Here is a 22,600-nt window from a genome sequence, read left to right as displayed (position 1 = left end):
GGCAATATATTTTGATGTTATTTTAATGGGCAAAAAATTTGCTTTTCTTTTCGAAAACAAGGACATTTCTAAGTGACCCCAAACTTTTGAACGGTAGTGTATGTGTGTATGTGTATATGTATGTATTTATATGTGTATGTATATGTGTGTATGTATGTACACTACCAGTCAAAAGTTTGGACACACCTACTCATTCAAGGGTTTTTCTTTATTTTTACTATTTTCTACATTGTAGACATCGCAACTAGCTAGCTGCATCTGAATGGCTGTTGTTGTTGGCTAATCACCACTGTCCCGAAGCAAGCACTAGTTAGCCTTGAGCTAGCCTCGAGCCAGGCCCATCTCCCGGCTATCTACCTCTCTGTCAACCGGACGGGACCTCCTAGTGTTGACACGGAGCCCCGCCAATCCATCACGACTGGTCTGCCGACGTAATCGTCTGATGTGGTTTCAACAGGCTGATGCCTGCTGGACTGTTCCTTTATACGGTACCCCATCCTGTTTATCTGTTTAGCCTCAGCCCAAACTTTCGGCGCCATTACCAGCTGTTGTCTTAGCTCTCTCGAATAACACCTGTGTGCTTTATGCCTCTCTCCCATGTCAATATGCCTTGCCTATTGCTGTTTCGGTTAGTTCTTATTGTACTATTTCACAGTAGAGCCCCCAGTCCCGCTCAACCTGCCTCAGATAGCTCCTTTGTCCCACCTCCCATACACACAGAGACCGGCTCAATCGGTGCCTCCAGTGATGCTATCTCTTTCATCGTTACCCAATGCTTAGGTTTACCTCCACTGTACTCATATCCCTCCATATCCTTGTCTGTACATAATGCCCTGAATCTATTCTACAACGCCCGGAAATCTGCCCCTTTTATTCTCTGTACCCAACGCACTACAAGACCAGTTTTTAAAGCCTTTAGCCGTATCCTTATTCTATTCCTCCTCTGTTCCTCTGGTGATGTAGAGGTTAACCCAGGCCCTGTAGCCCCCAGTATCACTCCTACTCACCAGGCGCTATCATTTGTTGACTTCTGTAACCGTAAAAGCCTTGGTTTCTTGCATGTTAACATCAGAAGTCTCCTCTCTAAGTTTGAGTTATTCACTGCGTTAGCACACTCCGCCAACCCTGATGTTCTAGCAGTGTCTGAATCCTGGCTTAGGAAGGCCACCAAAAATTCCGAAATGTCCATCCCCAACTACAACATTTTCCGTCTAGATAGAACTGCCAAAGGGGGTGGAGTTGCAATCTACTGTAGAGATAGCCTGCAGAGCTCTATCATACTATCCAGGTCTGTGCCCAAACAGTTTGAGCTTCTACTTCTAAAAATCCACCTTTCCAGAAATAAGTATTTCACTGTTGCCATTTGCTACAGACCCCCTCAGCCTCCAGCTGTGCCCTGGACACCATATGTGAATTGATTGCCCCCCATCTATCCTCAGAGTTCGTACTGCTTGGTGACCTAAACTGGGATATGGTTAACACCCCGGCCGTCCTACAATCTAAACTAGATGCCCTCAATCTCACACAAATTATCAAGGAACCTACCAGGTACAACCCTAAATCCGTAAACATGGGCACCCTCATAGATATCATCCTGACTAATTTACCCTCTAAATACACCTTCGCTGTCTTCAACCAGGATCTCAGTGATCACTGCCTCATTGCCTGTGTCCGTAATGGGTCCGCGGTCAAACGACCACCCCTCATCACTGTCAAACGCTCCCTAAAACACTTTACAGAGCAGGCCTTTCTAATTTCCCTGGCCCGGGTATCCTGGATGGATATTGACCTCATTCCGTCAGTAGAGGATGCCTGGTTGTTCTTTAAAAGTGCTTTCCTCTCCATCTTAAATAAGCATGCCCCGTTCAAAAAATTCAGAACTAAGAACAGATATAGCCCCTGGTTCACCCCAGACTTGACTGCCCTTGACCAGCATAAAAACATCCTGTGGCGTACTGCATTAGCATCGAACAGCCCCCGCGATATGCAACTTTTCAGGGAAGTCAGGAACCAATATACACAATCAGTTAGGAAAGCAAAGGCTAGCTTTTTCAAACAGAAATGTGCATCCTGTAGCACTAACTCCAAAAAGTTTTGGGACACTGTAAAGTCCATAGAGAATAAGAGCACCTTAGCTGCCCACTGCACTGAGGCTAGGAAACACTGTCACCACCGATAAATCTACGATAATCGAGAATTTCAACAAGCATTTTGCTACGGCTGGCCATGCTTTCCACCTGGCTACCCCTACCCTGGCCACCAGTTCTGCACCATCCGCTGCAACTTGCCCATGCACCCCCCCCCCGCTTCTCCTTCACCCAAATTCAGACAGCTGATGTTCTGAAAGAGCTGCAAAATCTGGACCCCTACAAATCAGCTGGGCTAGACAATCTGGACCCTTTCTTTCTAAAATTAGTCGCCAAAATTGTTGCAACCCCTATTACTAGCCTGTTCAACCTCTCTTTCGTATCGTCTGAGATACCCAGACATTGGAAAGCTGCCATGGTCATCCCCCTCTTCAAAGGGGGTGGCACTCTAGATCCAAACTGTTACAGACCTATATCTATCCTGCCCTGCCTATCGAAAGTATTTGAAAGCCAAGTTAACAATCAATCAATCAATCAATTTTATTTTATATAGCCCTTCGTACATCAGCTAATATCTCGAAGTGCTGTACAGAAACCCAGCCTAAAACCCCAAACAGCTAGTAATGCAGGTGTAGAAGCACGGTGGCTAGGAAAAACTCCCTAGAAAGGCCAAAACCTAGGAAGAAACCTAGAGAGGAACCAGGCTATGAGGGGTGGCCAGTCCTCTTCTGGCTGTGCCGGGTGGAGATTATAACAGAACCATGCTAAGATGTTCAAAAATGTTCATAAGTGACAAGCATGGTCAAATAATAATCAGGAATAAATCTCAGTTGGCTTTTCATAGCCGATCATTAAGAGTTGAAAACAGCAGGTCTGGGACAGGTAGGGGTTCCATAACCGCAGGCAGAACAGTTGAAACTGGAATAGCAGCAAGGCCAGGCGGACTGGGGACAGCAAGGAGTCACCACGGCCGGTAGTCCCGACGTATGGTCCTAGGGCTCAGGTCTCTCAGTTGGCTTTTCATAGCCGATCATTAAGAGTTGAAAACAGCAGGTCTGGGACAGGTAGGGGTTTCGAACCGCAGGCAGAACAGTTGAAACTGGAATAGCAGCAAGGCCAGGCGGACTGGGGACAGCAAGGTGTCAGCATGCCCGGTAGTCCTGACGTATGGTCCTAGGGCTCAGGTTCTCAGAGAGAAAGAGAGAACGAGAGAATTAGAGAGAGCATACTTAAATTCACACAGGACACTGGATAAGACAGGAGAAGTACTCCAGGTATAACCAACTAACCCCAGCCCCCGACACATAAACTACTGCAGCATAAATACTGGAGGCTGAGACAGGAGCGGTCCGGAGACACTGTGGCCCCATCCGAAGAAACCCCCGGACAGGGCCAAACAAACAGATCACCAACCATTTCGAATCCCACCGTACCTTCTCCGCTATGCAATCTGGATTCCGAGCTGGTCATGGGTGCACCTCAGCCACGCTCAAGGTCCTCAACGATATTATAACCGTGATTGATAAAAGACAGTACTGTGCAGCCGTCTTCATCGACCTGGCCAAGGCTTTCGACTCTGTCAATCACTGCATTCTTATTGGCAGACTAAATTGCCTTGGTTTCTCAAATGACTGCCTCGCCTGGTTCACCAACTACTTCTCAGATAGATTTAAATGTGTCAATTCGGAGGGCCTGTTGTCTGGACCTCTGGCAGTCTCTATGGGGGTGCCACAGGGTTCAATTCTCGGGCCGACTCTATTCTCTATGTATATCAATGATGTCGCTCTTGCTGCTGGTGACTCTCAGATCCACCTCTACGCTGGACACTGTGTTAACAAACCTCCTTACGAGCTTCAATGCCATACAACACTCCTTCCGTAGCCTCCAACTGCTCTTAAACGCTAGTCAAACTAAATGCATGCTCTTCAATCGAACGCTGCTTGCACCCGCCCGCCCGACTAGAATCACTACTCTCGGCGTGTCTGACTTAGAATATGTGGACAACTACAAATACCTAGGTGTCTGGTTAGACTGTAAACTCTCCTTCCAGACTCACATTAAGCATCTCCAATCCAAAGTTAAATCTAAAATCGGCTTCTTATTTCGTAACAAAGCTTCTTTACTCATGCTGCCAAACATGCCCTCGTAAAACTGACTATCCTACCGATCCTTGACTTCGCGCATGTCATTTACAAAATAGCTTCCAACACTCTACTCAGCAAATTGGATGTAGTCTATCACAGTGCCATCCGTTTTGTCACCAAAGCCCCATATACTACCCACCATTGTGACCTGTACGCTCTCGTTGGCTGGCCCTCACTACATATTTGTCGCCAAACCCACTGGCTCCAGGTCATCTATAAATCACTGCTAGGCAAATCCCTGCCTTATCTTAGCCCATTGGTCACCATAGCAACACCCACCCGTAGTATGCGCTCCAGCAGGTATATCTCACTGGTCATCCCCAAAGCCATCACCTCCTTTGGCCGCCATTCCTTCCAGTTCTCTGCTGCCAATGACTGGAACGAACTGCAAAAATCTCTGAAGCTGGAGACTCTTATCTCCCTCACTAACTTTAAGCATCAGTTGTCAGAGCAGCTTACCGATCACTGCACCTGTACACAGCCCATCTGTAATTAGCCCACCCAACTACCTCATCCCCATATTGTTATTTATTTTTTGCTCATTTTCACCCCAGTGTCTCTATTTGCACATCATCTTCTGCACATCTATCACTCCAGTGTTAATACTAAATTGTAATTATTTTGCACTATAGCCTATTTATTGCCTTACCTCCATAATTTACTACATTTGCACACACTGTATATAGGTTTTCTATTGTGTTTTTGACTGTACGTTTTGTTTATCCCATATGTAACTCTGTGTTGTTGTTGTTTTTATCGCACTGCTTTGCTTTATCTTGGCCAGGTCGCAGTTGTAAATGAGAACTTGTTCTCAACTGTCTTACCTGGTTAAATAAAGGTGAAATAAAAATAAAATAAAACATAGAAACTATGAAATAACACATATGGAATCATGTAGTAACCAAAAAAGTGTTAAACAAATCAAAATATATTTTATATTTAAGATTCTTCAAAGTAGCCACCCTTTGCCTTGATGACAGCTTTACACACTCTTGGCATTCTCTCAACCAGCTTCATGAGGTAGTCACCTGGAATGCATTTCAATTAACCCTCTTGTCCTAGGGTCAAAATGACCCGCCACTGTGTTGAACCAACTTTATTTAATTTTTATATTTTTGGGATCATTTGTGAGAAGGAGGCAGTGATACTTTCTTTAAAGTATCACTGCCTCCTTCTCACAAATGATCCAAAAATATATAAAAATTAAATAAAGTTGGTTCAACACAGTGGCGGGTCATTTTGACCCTAGGACAAGGGGAGGGTTAACAGGTGTGCCTTGTTTAAAGTTAATTTGTAGAATGTATTTCCTTCTTAATGCGTTTGAGCCAATCAGTTGTGTTGTGACAAGGTAGGGGGGGTATACAGAAGATAGCCCTATTTGGTAAAACACCAAGTCCATATTATGGCAAGAACAGCTCAAATAAGCAAAGAGAAATGACAGTCTGTCATTACTTTAAGACATGAAGGTCAGTCAATCCGGAAAATTTCAACAACTTTGAAAGTTTCGTCAAGCGCTATGATGAAACTGGCTCTCATGAGGACCACCACAGGAATGGAAGACCCAGAGCTACCTCTGCTGCAGAGGATAAGTTCATTAGAGTTACCAGCCTCAGAAATTGCAGCCCAAATAAAGACTAAGTGGCATAGACTTCGGCTATCTAACTTTGACTTGCCTCAACCAAAGAAAATTGTGTGCGCGAACAGCCGAAAAAAAAAGCTTACGAACAAAAACGTCACAACATTTTGTCATAATATGTGGCCAAACTGTTTCGACTGGGAAGCATGCTACAGGCTTTACCATACTCTAGTTCAGGGCTGAAGGGCCAAAACGCTTCTGGTTTTCATCCTCTCCTTCTAACCAGGGACTTACTCTGACCTGGGACACCAGGGGTGCTGCATCATTCATGGGAGACTACATGTTTACTGTTAGCAGACATTCAAACGTTTTTCACATGTGAAAATCTAATTTGCAGTTTCACATGTAAGAAAACTCCACATTTAAATGTAAACAAGCACTAAAATCATGGTTAAAACTATCATTTTGATATCATGGATGGTCAGTCCTTGCATCCATAGTGTAGTCTATGGATTTGAGAGTGGTCGCATTTCTCCAGCCCCAACTCCCAGCTTTTTACAGAAACTGTGGTGGGAGGACACTTTGTTGCTGCATAATTTGTGGGGAACAACATGTTTACTGTTGCCTTGTTAATGTTTCAATTAAGGATTCAAGCATTAGAGTAATAGTGTTATTATATGATGCAATCCTCTAGTAAGTGAGTTACTTGTGCCATTAATATCAAGCAAAACATCTGAAGTCTTAGTATTACAAACAGAAATAATGATATTGAAAGCAAAACATAAACCCAAAAGTATTGATAGCAAAACAAAATATTGCAAGGAAGTATTTTTTAAATGCGAGCGCAAACGAATTGTAAATGGACGGCAAAAAATAGTTTTCTGTGATAAAAAAAAAATGATAACGCAGTTAAATAAAACGCCTCCCTCTTTCCTGCAATTTTCCTATCTTTGGTTATGTTACCCTGGGAAAATCCCATGAAAAAAAAAAATACATGTGAAACTTCACACGTGTCTGAAAACCACGTGTCATTCACACGTTTAAAAAAATGTGGCGGTACTAGCTAGCTAAGGCTTCATTGTAGCTGATGTATTAGATTTTACTTTTAGTCATTTAGCTATACCGATTGACTTATGATAAGTCAATTCCACTAAAGTAAATGAGGCTGAACCACATATGAAGATCATCCCAAGTTAAATCATATTCAAGAATAGCTTCTAGCAGCAACATCAATGACGAGGTCTCATATCCTTCTGTAACGGATCCTTTTGGAATGATGTCACTTCTTGTAGCAGAGACCCCTTGTTCATTCTAGTATTACGTCTTTGTCGAAGTGGCTCGTCTCGACCACCCTCTGTCTATGCCCCTACTATCTGTCTCCCGCTGTACTGTAAAAAATCATCATAAAGATTACACATATCAGCCTCTGTCTGTCAATATGGTCTCAGGTTAAATTATGCATCAGTTGCTTGATTCTGGTGGAGATGCTTTGCTAATTTTCCCATGGTGATTTCCTGATTTAAAGCTTAATGACTGAACAAGACTCTCTGAGTCAGTTTTGATCTTCATAACAGATGGTGGAATTATTTACATTCTGTAAATCCGACTTGAGAAGATGGAAATGTGGGGTCTGTCAGTTTGTTGCATTGGGGACGTAAAAATAGCTTGTTAATGATCTATTAAGCGTTTTACCTGTTTGGCGTCAAGTAGGTGTGACAAGAGGTGAAGAGAGAGAGCAATGGGGAGAGAAACAGAGAGCATCTAAATTGAAAGGGATGCTGATTCATATTTTAATGAGGCACTGTGCAAGGCGTTCTGCTAAGAGAATGATTCACCCAACATCTGAAGTAATTGGGCTGGAAGTTAGATTTTAGATTCATTTAATGGGACTTTGACAAAGGGTTGTGTTGAGGATACATAATGGCTGAAATGACAGCTTAGTTACTAGCCTGTTATCAGGTCCCTGGGTTTGTATTTGTTCATTGTACCAAGTAGTGATTGTGTGTTTGCTCTGTGTGGCGGCAGGTAGCTTAGTGGTTAAGAGTGGTGTGCCAGTAACTGCAAGGTCGCTGGTACTAATCCCCGAGCCGACTAGGTGAAAAATCTGTCAATGTGCCCTTGAGCAAGGCACTTAACCCTAATTGCTCCTGTAAGTCGCTCTGGATAAGAGTGTCTGTAAAATGTGTGGTTGATTGCAGTTGGTATTCTGTATAAATAGTTGTGTAATATGCCTTGTGTGTCATCATACTGTAAGTGATTAAATGTTATTTTTTGATTGTTTGTGTTTTCATCTGTTGTCTCTGGCAGCCCCTACAGATGTAGCATAAATGCAGGAAATGTTTAACTTGCAGTGTATTTGAGGTTTAAAAGGGCTTCTGATGTTTTTAATTTCCACTTTGAAATTTAAGACTTGATTTTCCCTTACGAAAAATGTATCAACCCCTACAAAAATGTAAATTATTATAATCTACATAATAATTCACATTACCTGTTGCTGCAGGATTGTTTTCCTGCTGTAGGTTATCTTTCAGCACAAGGTACAGTGGGGAGAACAAGTATTTGATACACTGCCGATTTTGCAGGTTTTCCTACTTACAAAGCATGTAGAGGTCTGTAATTTTTATCATAGGTACACTTCAACTGTGAGAGACGGAATCTAAAACAAAAATCCAGAAAATCACATTGTATGATTTTTAAGTAATTAATTTGCATTTTATTGCATGACATAAGTATTTGATCACCTACCAACCAGTAAGAATTCCGGCTCTCACAGACCTGTTAGTTTTTCTTTAAGAAGCCCTCTTGTTCTCCACTCATTACCAGTATTAACTGCACCTGTTTGAACTCGTTACCTGTATAAAAGACACCTGTCCACACTCTCAATCAAACAGACTCCAACCTCTCCACAATGGCCAAGACCAGAGAGCTGTGTAAGGCATCAGGGATAAAATTGTAGACCTGCACAAGGCTGGGATGGGCTACAGGACAATAGGCAAGCAGCTTGGTGAGAAGGCAACAACTGTTGGCGCAATTATTAGAAAATGGAAGACGTTCAAGATGACGGTCAATCAACCTCGGTCTGGGGCTCCATGCAAGATCTCACCTCGTGGGGCATCAATGATCATGAGGAAGGTGAGGGATAAGCCCAGAACTACACGGCAGGACCTGGTCAATGACCTGAAGAGAGCTGGGACCACAGTCTCAAAGAAAACCATTAGTAACACACTACGCTGTCATGGATTAAAATCCTGCAGCGCATGCAAGGTCCCCCTGCTCAAGCCAGCGCATGTCCAGGCCCGTCTGAAGTTTGCCAATGACCATCTGGATGATCCAGAGGAGAAATGGGAGAAGGTCATGTGGTCTGATGAGACAAAAATAGAGCTTTTTGGTCTAAACTCCACTCACCGTGTTTGGAGGAAGAAGAAGGATGAGTACAACCCCAAGAACACCATCCCAACCGTGAAGCATGGAGGTGGAAACATCATTCTTTGGGGATGCTTTTCTGCAAAGGGGACAGGACAACTGCACCGTATTGAGGGGAGGATGGATGGGGCCATGTATCGCGAGATCTTGGCCAACAACCTCCTTCCCTCAGTAAGAGCATTGAAGATGGGTCGTGGCTGGGTCTTCCAGCATGACAACGACCCAAAACACACAGCCAGGGCAACTAAGGAGTGGCTCCGTAAGACGCATCTCAAGGTCCTGGAGTGGCCTAGCCAGTCTCCAGACCTGAACCCAATATAAAATCTTTGGAGGGAGCTGAAAGTCCGTATTGCCCAGCGACAGCCCCGAAACCTGAAGGATCTGGAGAAGGTCTGTATGGAGGAGTAGGCCAAAATCCCTGCTGCAGTGTGTGCAAACCTGGTCAAGACCTACAGGAAACGTATGATCTCTGTAATTGCAAACAAAGGTTTCTGTACCAAATATTAAGTTCTGCTTTTCTGATGTATCAAATACTTATGTCATGCAATAAAATGCAAATTAATTACTTAAAAATCATACAATGTGATTTTCTGGATTTTTGTTTTAGATTCCGTCTCTCACAGTTGAAGTGTACCTATGATAAAAAATTACAGACCTCTACATGCTTTGTAAGTAGGAAAACCTGCAAAATCGGCAGTGTATCAAATACTTGTTCTCCCCACTGTATATCGTCATATTGCTCCACATTGTGCCTTGGCTTAAAGCAGCACAAAAACCGCCCCCACCACTTCAAAGAAGCATAACACAACAACACTAGATATAAATAACCTGACCTAACCTTCAGCTGTAGCATCCTGAGATAAACTGATCAACTTTACCTTGATCTAAACACGCTGCACAGTGTGGTTCCTCACACTACAGCAGGGACAATCACAAAATAGGAAATACAGTGAGGGAAGAAAGTATTTGATCCCCTGCTGATTTTGTACGTTTGCCCACTGACAAAGAAATGATCAGTCTATAATTTTAATGGTAGGTTTATTTGAACAGTGAGAGAGAATAACAACAACAAAATCCAGAAAAACGCATGTCAAAAATTTTATTAATTGATTTGCATTTTAATGAGGGAAATAAGTATTTGACCCCCTCTCAATCAGAAAGATTTCTGGCTCCCAGGTGTCTTTTACACAGGTAACGAGCTGAGATTAGGAGCACACTCTTAAAGGGAGTGCTCCTAATCTCAGTTTGTTACCTGTATAAAAGACACCTGTCCACAGAAGCAATCAATCAATCAGATTCCAAACTCTCCACCATGGCCAAGACCAAAGAGCTCTCCAAGGATGTCAGGGACAAGATTGTAGACCTACACAAGGCTGGAATGGGCTACAAGACCATCGCCAAGCAGCTTGGTGAGAAGGTGACAACAGTTGGTGCGATTATTCTCAAATGGAAGAAACACAAAATAACTGTCAATCTCCCTCGGCCTGGGGCTCCATGCAAGATCTCACCTCGTGGAGTTGCAATGATCATGAGAACGGTGAGGAATCAGCCCAGAACTACACGGGAGGATCTTGTCAGTGATCTCAAGGCAGTTGGGACCATAGTCACCAAGAAAACAATTGGTAACACACTACGCCGTGAAGGACTGAAATCCTGCAGCGCTCGCAATGTCCCCCTGCTCAAGAAAGCACATATACATGCCCGTCTGAAGTTTGCCAATGAACATCTGAATGATTCAGAGGAGAACTGGGTGAAAGTGCTGTGGTCAGATGAGACCAAAATTGAGCTCTTTGGCATCAACTCAACTCGCCGTGTTTGGAGGAGGAGGAATGCTGCCTATGACCCCAAGAACACCATCCCCACCGTCAAACATGGAGGTGGAAACATTATGCTTTGGGGGTGTTTTTCTGCTAAGGGGTCAGGACAACTTCACCGCATCAAAGGGACGATGGACGTGGCCATGTACCGTCAAATCTTGGGTGAGAACCTCCTTCCCTCAGCCAGGGCATTGAAAATGGGTTGTGGATGGGTATTCCAGCATGACAATGACCCAAAACACATGGCCAAGGCAACAAAGGAGTGGCTCAAGAAGAAGCACATTAAGGTCCTGGAGGGGCATAGCCAGTCTCCAGACCTTAATCCCATAGAAAATCTGTGGAGGGAGCTGAAGGTTCGAGTTGCCAAACGTCAGCCTCGAAACCTTAATGACTTGGAGAAGATCTGCAAAGAGGAGTGGGACAAAATCCCTCCTGAGATGTGTGCAAACCTGGTGGCCAACTACAAGAAACGTCTGACCTCTGATTGCCAACAAGGGTTTTCCCACCAAGTACTAAGTCATGTTTTGCAGAGGGGTCAAATACTTATTTCCCTCATTAAAATGCAAATCAATTTATAACATTTTTGACATGCGTTTTTCTGGATTTTTTTGTTGTTATTCTGTCTCTCACTGTTCAAATAAACCTACCATTAAAATTATAGACTGATAATTTCTTTGTCAGTGGGCAAACGTACAAAATCTGCAGGGGATCAAAAACGTTTTTCCCTCACTGTACATGTACTGAACTTACAAGAGCAAACAAGCAAATCAAAAATGTATCTTAGGTTATGCAGGGTCTGAGACACATTCATGAAATTGAAAGGTGATATCAAACCTAATTTTCTTCACAGATGAAAGGTAAGTGTCAAATCCTGACTGTAACTCAATCTCTGGTGTTAAATCATCATAATGTTTTGATTATATGAAACATCGTTATCGTTTTTGCCATCAAAACCCCCTTATCCTCTGTCATTTTAAACTCACATTTTTACCAATATGATTTACAGCTCCTTACAGCACTCACTCCTGTCTTTATGAGGCTGTGACAGAGAGAGTGAAATGCTACCAGGCTATGATATATTTATATAGACCTGAATCCCTAATCCCTCTCTCTCGCCCTCTACCCAGTGATATGAGCCACAGCAGGGCTTGATAGGTAGTCATGAAAGTGGCCTGGCCGTTATAGTCAGATAGGTAGTCATGAAAGTGGCCTGGCCATTATAGTCAGATAGGTAGTCATGAAAGTGGCCTGGCCATTACACACTCAGCCTCACTCCAGACTTAATGAGAGAGAGAGAGAGAGAGAGAGAGAGAGAGAGAGAGAGAGAGAGAGAGAGAGAGAGAGAGAGAGAGAGAGAGAGAGAGAGAGAGAGAGAGAGAGAGAGAGAGAGAGAGAGAGAGAGAGAGAGAGAGAGAGAGAGAGAGAGAGAGAGAGAGAGAGAGAGAGAGAGAGAGAGAGAGAGAGAGAGAGAGAGAGAGAGAGAGAGAGAGAGAGAGAGAAATACACAAAGAGACAGAGAGAGCGAAACAGAGAGAGAGAGAGACAGACAAACAGAGACAAACACACAAAGAGACAGAGAGAGAGAGACAGAGAGAGAGAGAGAGAGAGAGAGAGAGACCTGACAGTAAATCTCAGTAAGACAAAAATAATTGTGTTCCAAAAAAGGTCCAGTTGCCAGGACCACAAATACAAATTCCATCTAGACACCGTTGCCCTAGAGCACACAAAAAACTATACATACCTCGGCCTAAACATCAGCGCCACAGGTAACTTCCACAAAGCTGTCAAAGATCTGAGAGAAAAGGCAAGAAGGGCCTTCTATGCCATCAAAAGGAACATAAAATTCGACATACCAATTAGGATCTGGCTAAAAATACTTGAATCAGTTATAGAACCCATTGCCCTTTATGGTTGTGAGGTCTGGGGTCCGCTCACCAACCAAGAATTCACAAAATGGGACAAACACCAAATTGAGACTCTGCATGCAGAGCAGAATTAGGCCGATACCCGCTAATTATCAAAATCCAGAAAACAGCCGTTAAATTCTATAACCACTTAAAAGGAAGTGATTCCCAAGCCTTCCATAACAAAGCCATCACCTACAGAGAGATTAACTTGGAGAAGAGTCCCCTAAGTAAGCTGGTCCTGGGGCTCTGTTCACAAACACAAACAGACCCCACAGAGCCCCAGGACAACAACAACAACACAATTAGACCCAACCAAATCATGAGAAAACAAAAAGAGATTTACTTGACACATTGGAAAGAATTAACAAAAAAACAGAGCAAACTAGAATGCTATTTGGCCCTAAACAGAGAGTACACAGTGGGAGAATACCTGACCACTGTGACTGACCCAAACTTAAAGAAAGCTTTGACTACGTACAGACTCAGTGAGCATAGCCTTGCTATTGAGAAAGGCCGCCGTAGGCAGACCTGGCTCTCAAGAGAAGACAGGCTATGTGCACACTGCCCACAAAATGAGTTGGAAACTGAGCTGCACTTCATAACCTCCTGCCAAATGTATGACCACATTAGAGACATATTTCGCTCAGAATACAGAGATCCACAAAGAATTTGAAAACAAACCCAATTTTGATAAACTCCCTTATCTACTGGGTGAAAAACCACAGTGTGCCATCACAGCAGTAGAGAGAGAGAGAGAGAGAGAGAGAGAGAGAGAGAGAGAGAGAGAGAGAGAGAGAGAGGGGTAATGGGGGGTTGTTGGGGTTGTTCATCAGGGCTATGATTTGGAGTCCAAGATTAATGCCACACTTGATATTGAATACTGCGGGAGCAGAAACTGAAATACACACTCCTCCCCCTTTACTCTCTTTTCATCCCCCCTCTTGCTCTTTCTACCCCTTGTTCACTCACTCTACCCCATTCCTTCCTCTCTCTATTTCCCCCTCTCTCTCCCCCTTCCCCCCCACTTCCCCCCACTCCCTTCCTCTCTCTCTCCCCATTCTCCCCTCCTCTCTCTCCCCCTTCCCCCACTCCCCTCCTCTCTCTCCCCTTACCCCACTCCCCTCCTCTCTCTCTCTCCCCCACTCCCCTCCTCTCTCTCTCTCCCCTTCCCCCCACTGCCCTCCTCTCTCTCTCTCCCCCTTCTCCCCTCCTCTCTCTCTCCCCCTTCCCCCCACTCCCTCACTCCCCTCCTCTCTCTCGCTCTCTCCCCCTTCTTCCCTCCTCTCTCTATCTCCCCACTCCCCTCCTCTCTCTCTCTCCCCCTTCTCCCCTCCTCTCTCTCCCCATTCCCCCCTCCCCTCTCTCTCTCTCTCTCTCTCTCTCCCCCTTCCCCCACTCCCCTCCTCTCTCTCCCCCTTCTCCCCTCCTCTCGCTCTCTCCCCTCCTCTCTCTCTCTCTCTCCCCTTCTCCCTTCCTCTCTCTCTCCCCCTTCCCCCACTCCCCTCCTCTCTCCATGGCGACCCTGACCCACTTAGCTAGCTGCTTGTTATGCAGACGAGGGTTTATCCACGGAGCGAGTGTGTGTAATTTGGTTTGACAACAAACCCAGTCATGCTCCTCACAGGGTAGGGCTGCCTGATATCAACAGCACTCCCCACACAGCCACAATGTGATACTTGAAATGAAACACGATCAGATCGGACCCACCGTGATGTTAGAGTGATAGAGAGAAAGAGCACAGACAGTGTTGTAGATAGAGAATGAATGGACAGTATTCGTGATTGATAGGATCTTCGCGTAGCACTGCACATGATGTGGGGGGGGGGGATTCTGCAATAGTATGTAAAGACACTAATACATTTGAGATATGAGGATATGTGTGCATACAGCAAAATAAAGTGTTATCAAGCAATGTAGTAGGGTTTTAGATCTTGAGTTGCAGTCCACACAAAGTAACCTGTAGTAGTAGTAGTATTTGGGCCTAATTTTTATTTGGGGTATGTCAGTAATGAAACTGCAAGGCTACCCACTGCATATAGAGACATACTTTATTAAGATAAGCCTTTGGTTGCAACATATAAAGCTTCCAGAATATAGGAGCCTCTTATAATGTGGTTTTATGTTCCTCTTCTCCGGCCTCTCAGAGAAAAACCGATGAAGAGCGAAATAGGTTCCGCCGTCTGATTCACATCTGAACGCGTAAGATGGAAAGAAAAGGACTAAAACCATCAGAATTTCCACTTTTCTTTTCTCTCACTCTTTTCTTTCTGAGTCTGTCAAACTGATATTCTAGACAGGTATGTCCTCTGTGTCAGTCTGTTTGCAGAAACTGAACAGACTGCACTGAAAACTAGCTTTAGCGAGCTAGCGAGTTAGCATAGCTTCCATGGTACGACACTGTGTGTGTGTCACTACATTTAATCATCCTCTACACCTCTATGACCAAAAAGACTATAACAATAAAGGAGATTACAGGATGCCCATCTGCGTCAGAGGAGCCTATCAAGTACAACCAAGCAATAAAGGAAAGAACACAGGTGCAGAGGCAGAAAATAGAACTCACTCTATTTCATTACAGTATCAGCGAGCAGGAGATCTGTCAGTTCGGCATATATCATCACGCGCCAGGAAAAGCAAATGCATAAAGCCAATTTGACAAAGGGGTCAATAAACACCATCCAATAAAAAATGGAATCTACAAGACCTGTCAGGGGCTATAAACATCACAGTAACTGTTCAACAGAAAGATCAAATGGGTTCTCTCTCATTGGCCTAGTCTAGTCTGCTTGGGTTATTCTCTAGTTTTGCATTTTACATTTAAATTTTACATTTAAGTAATTTAGCAGATGCTCTTATCCAAAGCAACTTACAAATTGGTGCATTCAACTTAGGATAGCCAGTGGGACGACCACCTTTTAAAAAATTTTACCAAGCACCATGGTTTTGTAGTAGATGCGAGCTTCAACTGGAAGCCAGTGGAGTGTGCGGAGGAGTGGGGTGACATGAGAGAACTTGGGAAGGTTGAACACCAGACGGGCTGCAGCGTTCTGGATAAGTTGTAGGGGTTTAATGGCACAGGCAGGGAGCCCAGCCAACAGCGAGTTGCAGTAATCCAGACGGGAGATGACAAGTGCCTGGATTAGGACCTGTGCCGCTTTCTGTGTAAGGTAGGGTCGTACTCTGCGAATGTTGTAGAGCATGAACCTGCAGGATCGGGTCACCGCTTTGATGTTAGCGGAGAACGACAGGGTATTGTCCAGGGTCACGCCAAGGTTCTTTGCACTCTGGGAGGAGGACACAATGGAGTTCTCAACCGTGATGGCGAGATCATGGAGCGGGCAGTCCTTCCCCGGGAGGAAGAGCAGCTCGGTCTTGCCGAGGTTCAGCTTGAGGTGGTAATCCGACATCCACACTGATATGTCTGCCAGACATGCAGAGATGTGATTCGCCACCTGGTTATCAGAAGAGGGAAAGGAGAAAATTAATTGTGTGTTGTCTGCGTAGCAATGATAGGAGAGACCATGTGAGGATATGACAGAGCCAAGTGACTTGGTGTATAGAGAGAATAGGAGAGGGCCTAGAACTGAGCCCTGGGGGACACCAGTGGTGAGAGCACGTGGTGCGGAGACAGATTCTCGCCACGCCACCTGGTAGGAGCGACCTGTTAGGTAGGGCGCAATCCAAGAGTGAGCAGCGCCGGAGATGCCCAACTCGGAGAGGGTAGAGAGGAGGATATGATCGTTCACAGTATCAAAGGCAGCAGATAGGTCTAGAAGGATAAGAGCAGAGGAGAGAGAGTTAGCTTTAGCAGTGCGGAGAGCCTCTGTGACACAGAGAAGAGCAGTCTCAGTTGAATGACCAGTCTTGAAACCTGACTGGTTTGGATCAAGAAGGTAATTCTGAGAGAGATAGCAGGAGAGTTGGCTAGAGACGGCACGCTCAAGAGTTTTGGAGAGAAAATAAAGAATGTTTACTGTATATATTTGAGATTACAGTAGATTGATGAGGAAGATGCCACACCCACAGCGCAGTATATTGAAAAAAAGGCAGTGGGAGAACGACCACTTGTCACAACGACCACTTTGACTGACAGACTATTACTGTTGGGAGGAACAAGGCTCCTGAACCAAACAATGGGATACTGTCTCGTGCACTGACACTGTCAATCATCAAATCAAATCAAATCAAATTTTATTGGTCACATGCGCCGAATACAACAGGTGCAGACATTACAGTGAAATGCTTACTTACAGCCCTTAACCAACAGTGCATTTATTTTAAACAAAAAAGTAAGAATAAAACAACAACAAAAAAGTGTTGAGAAAAAAAGAGCAGAAGTAAAATAAAGTGACAGTAGGGAGGCTATATATACAATAAAATAAAGTGACAGTAGGGAGGCTATATATACAGGGGGGTACCGTTGCATAGTCAATGTGCGGGGGCACCGGCTAGTTGAGGTAGTTGAGGTAATATGTACATGTGGGTAGAGTTAAAGTGACTATGCATAAATACTTAACAGAGTAGCAGCAGCGTAAAAAGGATGGGGTGGGGGCAGTGCAAATAGTCCGGGTAGCCATGATTAGCTGTTCAGGAGTCTTATGGCTTGGGGGTAGAAGCTGTTGAGAAGTCTTTTGGACCTAGACTTGGCACTCCGGTGCAGCTTGCCGTGCGGTAGCAGAGAGAACAGTCTATGACTAGGGTGACTGGAGTCTTTGACAATTTTGAGGGCCTTCCTCTGACACCGCCTGGTATAGAGGTCCTGGATGGCAGGGAGCTTTGCCCCAGTGATGTACTGGGCCGTACGCACTACCCTCTGTAGTGCCTTGCGGTCAGAGGCCAAGCAGTTGCCATACCAGGCGGTGATGCAACCAGTCAGGATGCTCTCGATGGTGCAGCTGTAGAATTTTTTTGAGGATCTGAGGACCCATGCCAAATCTTTTTAGTCTCCTGAGGGGGAATAGGCTTTGTCGTGCCCTCTTCACGACTGTCTTGGTGTGTTTGGACCATGATAGTTCGTTGGTGATGTGGACACCAAGGAACTTGAAGCTCTCAACCTGTTCCACTACAGCCCCGTCGATGAGAATGGGGGCGTGCTCAGTCCTATTTTTTTTCCTGTAGTCCACAATCATCTCCTTTGTCTTGGTCACGTTGAGGGAGAGGTTGCAACCCAATGGGAGCTCTTTATAGTTGACAGCAAAGAGCAACTATTGGTTTATTTGAGTGAATGGGCGGTATCAGATGACGCCAATCATTATAGGGGTCAGAGGTTCTATATGCCCTACTTATTACATGATATGACTGTTAGCCTATATTTATCAAAAGCAGAAGACATTTGGGGTTTATCTAACAATAGCATAAGTCAATGAGGCTAACAAAAGTAGCACTCCCTCGTGTGTTTGTGTGGTATTGGTTTATTCGCTTGGGTGTTTATGTAGTCTATGCTCTACAGTTTACTCCAATTATTATGTAACTTTATGGAAGAAGAAGAAGAAGAAGAAGAAGAAGAAGAAGAAGAAGAAGAAGAAGAAGAAAGAGAGAGAGAGAGAGAGAGAGAGAGAGGGAGAGAGAGAGAGAGCTGACAGTAAATCTCAGTAAGACAAAAATAATGGTGTTCCAAAAAAGGTCCAGTTCCCAGGACCACAAATACAAATTCCATCTAGACACCGTTACCCTAAACATCAGCTCCACAGGTAACTTCCACAAAGCTGTGAATGATCTGAGAGACAAGGCAAGAAGGGCCTTCTACGCCATCAAAAGGAACATAAAATTCGACATACCAATTAGGATCTGGCAATAAATACTTGAATCAGTTATAGAACCCATTGCCCTTTATGGTTGTGAGGTCTGGGGTCCGTTCACAAACCAAGAATTTACTAAATGGGACAAACACCAAATTGAGACTCTGCATGCAGAATTCTGCAAAAATATCCTCTGTGTACAACGTAAAACACCAAATAATGCATGCAGAGCAGAATTAGGCAGATACTCGCTATTTATCAACATCCAGAAAAGAGTCGTTAAATTCTACAACCACCTAAAAGGAAGCGATTCCCAAACCTTCCATTACAAAGCCATCACCTACAGAGAGATTAACCTGGAGAAGGGTCCCCTAAGCAAGCTGGTACTGGGGCTCTGTTCACAAACACAAACAGACACCACAGAGCCACAGGAAAGCAACACAATTAGACCCAAACAAATCATGAGAAAACAAAAAGATAATTACTTGACACATTGGAAAGAATCAACATAAAAACTGAGCAAACTAGAATGCTATTTGGCCCTAAACAGAGAGTACACAGTGGCAGAATACCTGACCACTGTGACTGATCCAAAATTAAGGAAAGCTTTGACTATGTACAGACTCAGTGAGCATAGCCTTGCTATTGAGAGAGGCCGCCGTAGGCAGACCAGGCTCTCAAGGGAAGACAGGCTATGTGCACACTGCATGTAAAATGAGGTGGAAACTGAGATGCACTTCCTAACCTCCTGCCAAATGTATGACCATATTAGAGACCAGTGGCGGTCAGTGCCGTTTAAGATGAGGGAGGACGATTTTTTTTTCATGAGCATGGCTATTACAGCATATTGGATGAGTCTCATTCATATTCCATTCACCCAATTCAATGTAACAGCGATAGGTTTAGGCTACTACATGACACTCGAATCTTCCCTATACCCATCATGAGGTTGCTACAACCTAGCCTATGAATGAAAGTTTACAACATTAGTGCACACAGGTCGAGAGACAAATTTGAGGTGACAGACAGTGACATTCAATACCGGCTTGCACACTCTTGCCTGCATCTAGCTGATATAGGGTGTAATCATTAGTCCAACAGTTGCAAACAAGAGTTTCTATTGGACAAATTCAGGTATGTTTATCCTCGTTTTGTTCCGTTTGCTTCCGTTTAAGAAACGTTTTTCAACAAAATTGGCGGAATTAATACACCCTGATCACATGTGAACAGAGTTCACTCTCATAACAGCCACGTTGTATTCCTTCTCTTCCCTTCGCTTGTGGACTTCAATGCACAACACATCAGCTGTATGTGACCAGGCGAAAAAACCTTTCCAAGCCAAACCGCTACACACAGCCTACATCGTTGTCACCATATTAGCGAAAGTAACGTCATAGTCAGCTTAGTTAATAGAACTAACGGGTTAGTAAACCCGCTACAATCATGCAGTAACGTTAGTGTACAGTCAGTAAGCAGTTACACCGGCAGGCCCCGGTGGCAATACATTTGTAATACCAAAAGCTTACCTTGACTTGGAAGAGTTCCAGTGTTGTGTTGGAAAGTCATAGCCAGCTAGCTAACATAGCATCCCTATGTTTGAGCAGGGTGTTTCAGTAGGCTAAACTAGCTAGCTGCATTTGCTTGCAAAGTAAGTGAAACTGAAAGTGAAAAAAATGACAATCTCTCTCTATTTCTCTCTTGCTTCTCCTTCATTTTGGAAGGAATTAATTTGTTGAAAACTGTTCAACTATTGTCTTTCTCTCTCTTTGAGTCAACTACTCACCACATTTTATACACTGCAGTGCTAGCTAGCTGTAGCTTATGCTTTCAGTACTAGATTAATTATCTGAACCTTTGATTGGGTGGACAACATGTCAGTTCATGCTGCAAGAGCTCTGATAGGCTGGAGGACGTCCTCCAGAAGTTGTCATAATTACTGTGTAAGTCTATGGAAGTGGGTGAGAACCATGAGCCTCCTAGGTTTTGTATTGAAGTCAATGTACCCAGAGGAGGACGGAAGCAAGCTGTCCTCCGGCTACACCATGGTGCTACCATACAGAGTGCTGTTGAGGCTACTGTAGACCTTTGCAAAATAGTGTGTCTTAATCAGTTATTTGGTGAAATGTGATTATATTTAGTATAGTTTTATCTAAAAAGGAAAACTTTTTAAATGTTTTACAATTTAAATGTTTATGAAATTCACTGTGGAGGATGGTCCTCCCCTTCCTCCTCTGAGGAGCCTCCACTGCTAGAGACACATATTTCCCTCAGATTACACAGACCCACAAAGAATTTGAAAACAAATCCAATTTTGATAAACTCCCATATCTATTGGGTGAAATACCACAGTGTGCCATCACAGCAGCAAGATTTGTGACCTGATGCCACAAGAAAAGGGCAACCAGTGAAGAACAAACACCATTGTAAATACATCCCATATTTATGTTTATTTATTTTCCCTTTTGTACTTTAACTATTTGCACATTGTTACAACACTGTATATAGCCATAATATGACATTTGAAATGTCTCTATTCCTTTGGAACTTTTGTGAGTGTAATGTTTACTGTACATTTTGCATTGTTTATTTCACTTTTGTTTATTATCTATTTCACTTGCTTTGGCAATGTAAACATGTGTTTCCCATGCCAAAAAAAGCCCTTTGAATTGAATTGAATTGAGAGAGAGAGAGAAACACTGTTGAGGCCACTCAGAGCACGTTATACTGTGCAAGAGATAGTTTTTCCAGTGCTGCTGTTGCGAGTCTGTTCCATGCTCCATGGACACATGCAGCTGTTCCATGTAATCATTAATAATGCAGAGGTGTTGGTTCATTCTGTGTTACTAACCCTACAGCCTCCCCTTTCCTTGGACTGCCAGACAGACGCTCCAGTCCAAACTCTGTGTAGAGAGAGAGCGAGAGAGAGAGAGAGAGAGAGAGAGAGAGAGAGAGAGAGGGAGGGGGGGGTTGTCTTACAAGAGGTCAGCCATGACACCCTGTTTTGGCTTTTTGTTGATTTTGTCATCCGATCGCTCATTTGCATCGGTGTGACAGCTGGCAAATGGAGAGCAGAGTTGTTTGTCCAGTGTCTACCTACGTGTATGGGTTGAGCTTTTTCTAATGGTGGCATCTTTTATGGACAGTGTGGTCCCTTGTAGGACAGGACAGGTGCATGGGATGTTTAGAGCAGGATGCTACTGCTGAGGTTGAGACAGAGCTCTTTGTCCAATCAGCTCGCACTAAACCTGTCCTATCACCAATCACAATTCTGTATCTTGTATCCAATGCAGATATTAATGAATCCCTTAAAAGGAGATGATATTCGTTAAATGACCCTATGGAAATATCAGTCTGTTGGAAGATATTTGTGGTCAGGCTCAGTTTAGTTCTACTCTCACACTGAGTGGGGTTGTAGCAAAACAGGTGTGCAATACAGCTGGTTTTTGATGACTCCTTTACCATTGACTCAGCTAAAACACACTTTAAAAGAACGGGAGAGAATTCTTTGAACACTCCACAAGTTGGGCTGGGGATTCAAAACAGTTCCCTACTACAGACCCATTTCACTAATACATACTGACATCAAAAGAAAACGAGCTAATTTGTTTTGAGACTTGTCTAATAATGTCTTAGAAGTTAAGCAAGCCACCCTTAACTAAGAGATCACATATGTTAAGAGGGTAGAAGGAAAAAAAGGCAATGCATTACATACATTTAAACTGGAACACTGCCAAATCCATGGGGCTCAGTGTTTATTCAACAATTGGCTGAATTAGATCATACTGCACATATGCACTGAATCACAAGAAACGTTGACTTTGAATGTATTGCACTTTCAATCAATTGCACTCAAGTATTTTAACGCAGATCACTTGGTCTTATTCTATTGTCTCCTAACAATCTGAGAT

General features: G+C 43.8%; 1 protein-coding gene across 2 annotated transcripts in view; it reads left to right on the top strand.

The window, feature by feature from the left end:
• Window positions 1-22,600, top strand: part of LOC121580844 (thymocyte selection-associated high mobility group box protein TOX) — an 84,838-nt gene that overhangs the window by 18,798 nt on the left and 43,440 nt on the right. The window lies entirely within an intron of this gene.

This window comes from Coregonus clupeaformis, chromosome 14 (genome assembly GCF_020615455.1).
Source record: "Coregonus clupeaformis isolate EN_2021a chromosome 14, ASM2061545v1, whole genome shotgun sequence".
Classification (NCBI taxonomy): domain Eukaryota; kingdom Metazoa; phylum Chordata; class Actinopteri; order Salmoniformes; family Salmonidae; genus Coregonus; species Coregonus clupeaformis.
This window is presented reverse-complemented; position numbering and strand designations above follow the sequence as displayed.